The following is a 10713-nucleotide window of genomic DNA, read 5'->3' as shown; positions in this document are numbered from 1 at the left end:
AAAGAAAGAAAGAAAGAAAGAAAGAAAGAAAGAAAGAAAGAAAGAAAAGGGAGAGGAAAGAAAGGGAGAGAGAGGAAGGAAGGCAGGAAGGCAGGAAGGAAGCAAAGAAAGACATTCTTACCAGTAAATGCAGTGAGCTGCCATGTTTATGTATTCCCCATCTTGGACATGTTCCAGAAAAGGTCAAAGGGTAGAAAGTTGGACTCAGCATCTTCCAAGATGTCTTCAACCTCTAAGATTCTGTGACTCCAGTTCAAAAATGGTCACTTCCTTCCAAGGTCGGCAGAAAAATCTTTGTGGAACAAGTAGGATATCCAATCTAGACTTGGAAGATGGTCAGGATTTTGACAGATGAGCAAGAGAAGGAAGGTCACGTCATGTAGAAGGACAATAAGCTTGCCTTGCTGGAGGTGACTTTTCACATGAGGGTCCAAAGTCATCACAACCAAACTGACAAAGCTTTCATTGCCAGGGTGAGGGATTTGAGCAAAATATGTTAAGCAGCAAGCAGCCATCAAGGAAGGATTTTTTTTTTTTTTTTTTTTTTTTTTTTTGCAAGGAATTACAATTCAATTAAGGAGAGCTTCAAGGAAGTTTGTTCTGGCATTTACTTAGGACAGATTAGAAACAGGTGAGACTGAAAAAAATCAGGAAATTACTGAGAAAGATAAGAAAATAGGAACTGAAACTCAAGGAATGGGAATAAAATTAAAGTTTAGAATAATGGAAACTTTTGGGAAAGAAGAATCCATAGAACTTGGTGGCTGGTTATGTCAGGAAAGAGGCAGAAGGAAAAAATCAGAAGAATGAATGAACAGGTTTGAGTCCATGTAAGAGGGAGATTGAGAAAAGCAGTGTCTTGAAAACAACAAGGTCAAGGGGTGTAATCTGAGAGACCAGTCACAGTCCCAAGGTCCCAACGTGGGAAGCCAGTCTAAGAAGAACTCCGGCCAGGACGACATCTCCAATTCAGGCAGTGTCTCACTAGCATCCAGTGGAATATTACCAGCTGCTATCTCAGAGGAAATTGGGTTCCCTGATTTTCTAAATGAGCCAAGCTGTTGGGCTGGCAACCAACACACATGACAGGCACTTAGCCAAGCATAAAGCAACAGGTCTAAAACATGCGAGTGTGTAGATAAACCATCCCCAGCATTTAGCAACCTGCTAAGGGGAACTCACAGAAATATAGGAAAAAGAAATCTCTCCAAACTCCAGAGCCCCTGTTTTTTACACTTATATCAAAACATGTATAAATCTATTATGAGATCTACTTTCTCTCTTACTGGGAAATACGGCAGAGAGGGATACTCCAACGCAAAAGCATTTTTTGAGGTGGTACTTGAGATAAAATTGGGGGAAGAAAACTCTTCAACATAACTTAGGCTCAGTCTATGTAGAAAAAGTAAATATAGAGGCAGAGCTGATGAATTTGAACAATGTAGAGAACCAGGCTGGATCATTCAAACTCCTAAAGCTGCTTTTTTTCTCACCAGTGGTTGGTTTTGTTTTGTTTTGTTTTGTTTTGTTTTGTTTTGTTTTGTTTTGTTTCTCTTTGCTTGGATTATCTGGGCAATTACCTCAACTCTCCATTTCACTCTGGTTCTACAGACATGGCACTCTGAGTGTTCTATTTTTATCACGTTCGAACAAGGATGGAACACAATGAAATGAGCCTCACCGAAGAATCGATTAGGCCAGTTGAAAGGATGTGTTTCCTGCACATCCTATGTTTTCCATGATGCGGAAAAATGAGCCATTCCCTGCCCTTGGTCTGCCCTCTCCACTGACAATACTTTCCTCCTCAGAGAAAAGGGTAAAGCAGAAAGCAACATTTGGGAAAATATTTATGTAGATAAGGGCGAAATGAAGGACTGCTGTCTGGGAAGTATACTTAATTGACCAAGTCATACAAGAGTCCGTAACCCTGGAAGTTCCCTAGAAGGCTGAACAGGGTTTGCCCCATGTCGTGGACTTCCCTAAGCAAAGTCGAAATTCAGTGACTCCCTGAAGTTCATAGGGCCAATTCCAAGACTGTAGCCAGGAGCTCTGAGTTGAAATCACTTGCACTGTAAGCTTTGGATACCAATAGGATTCCATGGCTGGGAACGGCTGGATGCTTTGGAAGGCAGTTTTCTTTCTTAGCTCTCTTTAGGTCTGGTGACCTTGGCCTTCAGTTTTCCTGTCCCTATAAAAACCACTCTTCCTTTTAAGTGAGCTTGAGACACACACCATAGATGCTTCTTGAAGTATCATGTTGCAGAAAGGCAGTATTTTTCTATTTACAGGAAGAGAAAGGGTGGTGAAAAAGGACTGAACGGCTTCCAGCTGCTGTTGAGAAAGGGGGGCTAGTTACAGAATGGGGACATCCCTTCTTCAAGCCCTGTTCCCTAGGCCTGGACTCCTGCACGGCCAGCTCCACGGAACTCAAAAATTCAACTTGAAGAGCATGCTCCATACCTGCCTTACTACCACAGTATGAACAGGGACTGAGATGAAATACACACAAATCATCTTAGGACCTTGGAACTCTATTACGCAGAGAGGTGAAGACACTGGGCCACTCTAGACTTACTGGCCTCCCAGCTGAAGGACTCTGCATCACAGCTTACATATCCAGTGGCCACTCTAGAATGGCTTAAGGCTGGCTGTGCAGTTGGGAGGGCTGGCACCGGATTTGTTTTAAAGCTGAGTTTACATCACTGTCACCCTGTTTGCATTTAGATTGAATTTTATAATCAATGAAACTAGCAAAGATTTCTAAAGATGCTTTTATTTAAAATCCAAGTAGGATGGCAGCTACTTCAATAGTCCATAGTGTTAACTGAGGTCCAGGTTAAAGCTTCCTCGAGCCATGGGTTTTATCCCAAAAGAGAACTTCAAGAAAAATCCTTATGAAATGGTGCCCAGAATCCATTTAAAGATGCATAAACCTCAGAGAAACAACTGGTCTGGGGAGGAATCAGGCTATTTATGACGGCGACATACTTTACAAAAGCTCTCAGAGGGGGCTGACAAGGCAAGCAAAGAAAGAACTTTCTTAAGTAAATATCAAATCAATTAAAGGAAGAGATCCATGGAAATAAATCATTTACAGAAACAGGTCCTACCTGCGGTTTCCAACACAAAATACGCTCAATGCTACACCTCCAGTAACTAAATACAAATGGATTCCAAAGTGATTCAATCTTCACACACTGAGTAAGAGGCAACCTGCTAAAGCAAAGCCTGCAAAACAAAGGTTTTCAAGATATAAAAATTCATAAACCTTTCTTATCAGAAAAGAGGTGAATGAATATTGTTGTATTCTTATAGCATGTTTGCTTTAGCATTTGTCATGTAGTTATTCTGTGCAAAGGTAAGGTCTGGTATGCAGCATAATTATTCTCCCACCTCCTCCTGTCACAAGGTCTCCTTAAAGGGCAAGTTCTTTCTTTGGCTCTTTAAATGCTCCCAAAAAGATATCTTAAGGTCAAGAAACTCCAACAATGTGCAAATATCTTTCAGGAGTAGTCAATTTCCCCCTAGTCCCATTAGGGGAAATCTTATTGTAGTCAGTCTAAAGCACGTTAATGGAGGGTCATGTTTCTATTTACTCTGAGACGGTAGTAGTAATCGGAAACAGGAGGAAGCGAGACCCTCACAGCACTGGAGTTCCGCACTCCAGTTGGGTCACCATCTTCTAGTCTGGATTCCAGATGATGTCAAAATGACGTTCCATATAATTCATCAGAGACGTATATATGTACATGTATGTGGGGTCTATTGAAGCCTCCTCTCAAGACTTACAAACTTTCACATTGGCAAAGGCTTGATTATAAGATTTGGATTGATTAGTGATGCAACATTTCTGTGAGATTTGGTAGCCACAGATTTTTTTTCTTCAATATATGAAATTTATTGTCAAATTGGTTTCCATACAACACCCAGTGCTCATCCCAAAAGGTGCCCTCCTCAATACCCATCACCCACCCTCCCCACCCTCCCACCCCCCATCAACCCTCAGTTTTTTCTCAGTTTTTAAGAGTCTCTTATGCTTTGGTAGCCACAGATTTTTTTGTGTTCTTTGTAAATTAGTCATTATGAGATGGATTTTGATAACATTTTTCTCCTCAAATATCCTCTTATAACTGAAATCCGACAGAGTGATACATCTGTATCCAACCAAATTGGGCAAATTTCCCTAGTAATTTCTAGCCATGTTCTGGTACATTCAACAAATATTTATGGGATGCCGTTACTTACCCGACACTACGCAGGGCACTGGCGGGACAAAAGTAAAGACAGACCGTCCTCCCACAGGGAGAGCAGGAGAGTGTTTTTGTGGTGACGGTAGGTTGTGGTAGGTTACATGAATTTATACATGGGATAAAATTTCATAGAACACACACATGGGCATATGCACAGACATACACATGAGCATATGTAAACTGGAGATCTGTAAGTCTAGACAATAGTATTGTAGCAGTGGCAGCTTCCTGGTTTTGATAATGTAAGAATATAGTCTTTGCAGAAGCTAGAGGAAGAGATCACAGAACTCTTGGTTATCTTTTCAACTTCTCATGACCCTAAAATTACTTCCTTAAAATAAAGTGTTTAACTGGAAGAAAAAAAAAGATCCGGGGCGCAGGGGGGCTCAGTCAGTTAAGTGTCCAGCTCTTGGCTTCAGCTCAGGTCACGATCTCACAGTTATGGGTTAGAGCCCCACATCAGCCTCCATGCTGACAGCACAGAGGCTGCTTGGGATTCTCTCTCTCTCCCTCTCTCTCTGCCCTTCCCCCACTCATGTGCTCTGTTTCTCTAAATAAATAAATAAATAAACAAACTTTTTTTAAAAAGTAAGAAAAACACTAGCCTTTACATGGAGATTGCTCTATAGTGGGACAGATAACTAACAAGTAGATTAATTAGTAACCACAGATTTTTATGTTTATTTTTTATTGAAATATAATTAACATACAGGGTTATATTAGTATCAGGTGTACAATATAATGATTCAAGAATTCCACACATTACCCCGTGCTCATCACAGTAAGTATATTCTTAATCCCCTTCACCTATTTCACCCATCCCTCACCCATCTGGTGACCATCAATTTGTTCTCCATATTTAAGAATCTATTTTTTGTCTCTTTTTTCTTTCTTTGTTCATTTGTTTCTTAAATTCCACATATACATTAAATCATATGGTACTTGTCTTTGTCTGACTTATTTCACTTAGCATTATATCCAGTCCATCCATGTTGTTGCAAATGACAAGGTCTCATTCTTTTTTATGGATGAATAATATTCCTGGGTGTGTGTGTGTGTGTGTGTGTGCACCCATGTGTGTGTACCACATCTTTCTTAATCATTCATCTATTAATGGAAACTCGGGTTGCTTCTATATCTTAGCTATTGTAGATAATGCTGCAATAAACACAGGAATGTATATATCTTTTTGATTTTTTTTTTTTTTTGGTGGGGGGGGTGGTGTAAAAACCCAGTAGTAAAATTACTGGATCATAGAAAATTTATATTTTTAATTTTTTGAGGACTCTCTATACTGTTTTCCACAGTAGCTGTACCAATTTATATTTCTACCAATAGGGCGCAAGTGTTCCTTTTTCTCTACATCCTTACCAACATTTTTTATTTCTTGTCTTTTTGATTCTAGTCATTCCAACAGATGTGAAGTGATATCCTGTTGTGGTTCTGATTTAAATTTCCCTAATGATTAGTGATGTTAAGCATCTTTTCATGTATCTGTTGGCCTTTTGTATGCCTTTTTTGGAAAAATGTCAATTCAGGTCCTCTTCCCATTTTTTTAATCAGATCATTTGCTTGTTGGGTGTTGAGTTGTATAAATCATTTATATATTTTGGATATTTACCCTTTACCAGATATGTCACCTGCAAATATTTTCTCCCATTCAGTAGGTTGTCTTCATTTTGTTGAAGATTTTCCTCACCGTGCAAGGGTTTCATTTTGGTATGGTCCCAACAGTTTGTTTTGCTTTTGTTGCCCTTGACTCAAGAAACATATCTAGAAAAATGTTTCTGTGGCCAATGTTGAAGAAATGATTGTCTATGTTTTCTTCTAGAAGTTTTACAGTTTCAGGTGACATATTTAGGTCTTTAATCCACTTGAGTTTATTTTTGTATATGGTGTAAGAAAGTGATCCAGATTCATCCTTTTGCATGTAGCTGCCCAGGTTTCCAGCACCATTTGAAGAGACTGTCTTTTCCCCATTGTATATTCTTGCCTCCTTTGTTGTAGATTAATTGACCATATAAGCATGGGTTTACTTCTGGGCTCTTTAGTCTATTCCATGGATCTACGTGTCTATTTTTGTGCCAGTCCCCTACTGTTTGGATTACTACAACTCTATAGTACATCTTGAAATCTGGGATTGTGATACCTCCAACTTTATTCTTCTTCCTTAAGATTTTCTTATATGGTGTGAAAAACATTTTTTAAGAAGTGCTGTTATATAAAATAATAAAGGAGTGCTCTCTTAAAAAGAACAACCCAAGAGAGAAACTCTGAGGGGGGGACATTCAAACTGAGACCTGAACAACTGAGAATGAGCCAACTAGGTTTAGAGAGATGATCAGCAAACACAGTAGAAGATCCTGGCTGGCCTAAGTCAGGATGACCTTCAAAACTGACTTTACTAAGACAAAGTCTTGAAGGATAGCCAGATTTCAGCGGGCTGACCTTATATTAGGGAGTGCTTCAGGCCCTAACAGACAGTAAGGATATAAAAAGAATGCAAAAAATTCACAAGCACAATAGTCATTAGATCCAGTAGATGCCAAGACATTTAAATATCTTAAGAGTCAAAGAAATGCAAAATTCAATCAAGTGATGATAGCAGGCCAGCAGGAATTGCAGAAGTGATGAATAGATGGAATTATTAGGAAATATATCTCTTAAATCCAGCATTTAGGAACGTGAAACCACCCCAACTACAATAAAATTCAGGGTGTCCCAGAGTCTCTAAGAATGCAACTGCATTAAGGGAAAAAAAAAATTGAGATGTAATCTTGTCTACATGGAGTAAGCATCTCCCAGCCTTGGAAGAGTTTCCAATTAAGCAGAGAAACGGTTAAGAAAACCAAACTCCTATGATTAATATTTCTATGTTTAAAAATCTAACCAGGCATGGCATGTGCCTGTAGTCCCGGCTACCTGGAAGGCTGTGGCACGAGGATCCCTTAAACCCAGGAGTTCTGGGCCATGGTGCCCTATGCATGTCAGGTGTCCACACTAAGTTCTGTATCACTAAGGTGACCTCCCTGGAGTGGGGACCAACAGGTTGCCTAAGGAGGTGTGAACCGGCCCAGGTAGAAAACGCAGCAGGTCAAAACGATCCTGCTGATTAGGAGCAAGATTATAACACTGGATTCCAGCCTGAGCAACATAACTGGACCCTGTCTTTTTGCCCCTACCTGAATCCTGTATCTTCGAAATAAGTAAACAGCAGAAGTTAAAAAAAAAAAAATCTGAGCATACTTGGTTGTTTTAAGTATTCATGATGCAAAAGAAAATTTGACCTATTAGAATAAAGAGTCAAACTTGTAAATTTAAAATGTATATAATTGTATAACAGATTTTGATTTGTTGAAATCTAACTGCATAATAACATTAGAATATTTAAGATAATCTACATTTGTGTTCGATTAGATTTAGAAGAGTTATTTTAAAACTTCAGAAGGATTTTCTTTGTTAAATCATAGGAAAATCACACATATTACATTTAAAAATGCAGTTTTAAATGTTTAAGGGCTTTTATTTACAAACATTATTTAAATTCCTATAAACTGACATTAAAATTTGCTATACTTTTAAGTAGAATAGTAAGATTACAAGCTAAATTTAAAAGCATACAGGAGAACAAAGTATTTACAATTCATAATTTAAATGTATAATGATAAATGTAGTATATTAAGTATTAACTTTTATATATCTAAAGTAAACTCTGAATCTTTTTCTGCATAAAAACCATGCTCAAATAAAAAAAACTCTCAGGGTGCTTGGGTGCCTAAGTCAGTTAAGCCTCGGACTCTTGGTTTCAGCTCAGGTCAAACCTTGCGGTTTCTTGGGTTTGGGCTCTGTGCTGGCAGCACAGAGCCTGCTTAGGATTCTCTTTCTCCCCCTCTCTATCTGCCCCTCCCTACTCACATTGTCTCTGACTCTCTCAAGATAAATAAATAAACCTTTTAAATAAATAAATAAATAAATAAAAATAAAAATTTATATTTATAGCTTGAGTACCAAGCTATTGAAAAGATTTCCATAGAATGGCAGTCCCTATGAGCCCTGAAAAAAATTATGACATATAGATACAGTGGAACAAACCAACTTTTGCCTATGTATTAAAGGAAGTGATTTATCCTGGGGAAATGTATGGAGTTAAATGCTAAGTTTGGGGTGCTTGGGCGGCTCAGTCCATTAGGCATCCGACTTCAGCTCAGGTCATGATCTCACAGTTCCTGAGTTGGAGCCCCACTTCGTTGGAGCTGTCTGTACTGACAGCTGAGAGCCCGGAGGAGCCTGCTTTGGATTCTGTGTCTCCCTCTCTCTCTGCTCCTCCCCTGCTCACACTCTGTCTCTTTCTCAAAAATAAATAAAGATTAAATGCTAAATCTGAGGTGTTATCTGTATTTTTGTGGGGTTTTTTTAATTTTTAAATGTTTATTTTTGAGAAAGTGAGTGCATGTGCACATGCTCTCTCTCTCTCTCTCTCTCTCTCTCTCTCTCTCTTTCTCTCTTTCTCTCTCTCATTCACACACACACACACACACACACACACACGAATGAGCAGGGGAGAGGCAGAGAGAGAGGGAGACAGAATCTAAAGCAGGCTCCACAGGCTCTGCCTCTGATCTGTTGGCACAGAGCCTTGACACGGGGCTCGAACCTACAAACCATGAGATCATGACCTGAGCTGAAGGCAGACGCTTAACCAACTGAGCACCCAATTACCCCTGAGGTGTTATCTTTAAAAAAATCATTTAACAAAGATCCCCTCAAGGTCATCACAATTTCTAAGCACATGCATTAACTCCTTCTAGATCCCTTAATACTTAATACATATTTTTTACTATATCACTTCTTACATTAAAGTGTAAGTTTTTGTTACATATCTATTTTCCCACTTAACCATAAGTTCCTACTAGGTTAGGAATCGTTTCCTATTTATGATTGTATCGAATGACTATGACACTCTGAGCATCTTAAGCTGGACAAAAAGCTTCCATAGACATCTCTTGTGGACCTGAGATTAATTCTAAGATTTTCTTCCCATTAGCCTCTTCAAAAACTCAGACACCAACCCAACTGGCTTCCTGCCTTAGCTTCCTAGATTCATCCAGCCCTATTTGGATCTCTGACCCAGTTTCAAATTGTTTACACTGGCCCTGACCTGGCACTCACTGCCTTAGGACACAGATTCTGGCATTTTTCCACTGACTCCACCCACTCCAACCACAGAGCAGGACCAAGTCTGTCAATGAAGTGCATCAGACATTCAGAGTTCGGAAGAATGTCTGAAAATAATAGTGGCCTAATAAGAGTTTAAAGACAAACTCATTCAATAATCATCTAAAAGTTTCCTGAACACCTCCAGTGTTCAAGGTGTTCTGCTGAGAACAGGGATATTAAAAATGAATAAGATGTGGTACCTATAGTCAAGAAGGTAGTGAACGACATTAGTGTTCTTATAGAGTTATACATGAAGTGCCATAAGATCACGTTAGACAAGAGCACAACCCAAATGGAGATAAAGGGTAGTAGAGGAAGGACTTCTTATTGCCTGTGGCCCTGTTAAATTTTGGTGGCTAGATCAACAAGGCTTTGTAACTGTTTCAATGTGTGGAAGCAAAAGGGGTCTACAATGACTTTGGGAATAGTGTTTGATGAGGTCCTGGACTGAGAGTGGGAATACAGAAGGATGTGCTGGTTTGGGGCTATGGAGATTATCTCAGTTTGGGACATGTTGAATTTGAAATAAAGTGGAGATGTACAATACACAACTGGATAAAAGAGTCGACCGTTTATAAAAACTCCATGGCCTGAAGTGGTACATTTGGGAGTCATCAGCATACACAGCCTTGGAAGTGAATGAACTGTCCCAGGGATAACATGAACAGTGAGAAGAGAAGAAAGCAAGAGAGATACTCTGGGGATCATCACATTAAAGGGCTGGGCAGAAGAGGAAATCATTAGGGAACCAAGAAGAGAAACCTGAGATTAAAAGCAAAACAAAACAAGAAAACTAAAATAAAAACCAGGGAGCAGACATCGCGGTGGACATTGTTGGTTTCCTGACAAGTATCCATTTCCTGCTCTTCTTCACATAATTCCTCCTCCCAAGAAGTGCATGGGCCTCTAAAAAGGTCTAAAAACTCAAGGTCTCAGTTCCAAGGATTGAGCTAACTAGTCTAAAGATAATCTCACTCCCTTTAGATAATCAGTCCTCCCACTAGGGACTGTGGGGAACAAGTAACCTGATGAGATTAAAGAAAAGGTTGATGAAAGGGGTGAAGGTGGTCAAAAGATATAAACTTCCAGTTATAAGATAAGTAGGTACAGGGGATGTAATGTGGATGGTGACTATAGTTAACAATACTGTATTGTTAAAACAAACAAACAATAACAAAAAAGTACTGCATTGTATATTTGACAGCTGCTAAGAGACTATATGTTAAAAGTTCTCATCATCGGGACA

This window comes from Panthera uncia, assembly GCF_023721935.1.
Source record: "Panthera uncia isolate 11264 chromosome A1 unlocalized genomic scaffold, Puncia_PCG_1.0 HiC_scaffold_16, whole genome shotgun sequence".
Classification (NCBI taxonomy): domain Eukaryota; kingdom Metazoa; phylum Chordata; class Mammalia; order Carnivora; family Felidae; genus Panthera; species Panthera uncia.
The sequence above is the reverse complement of the archived record's forward strand: the minus strand, read 5'-3'. Positions refer to the sequence as shown.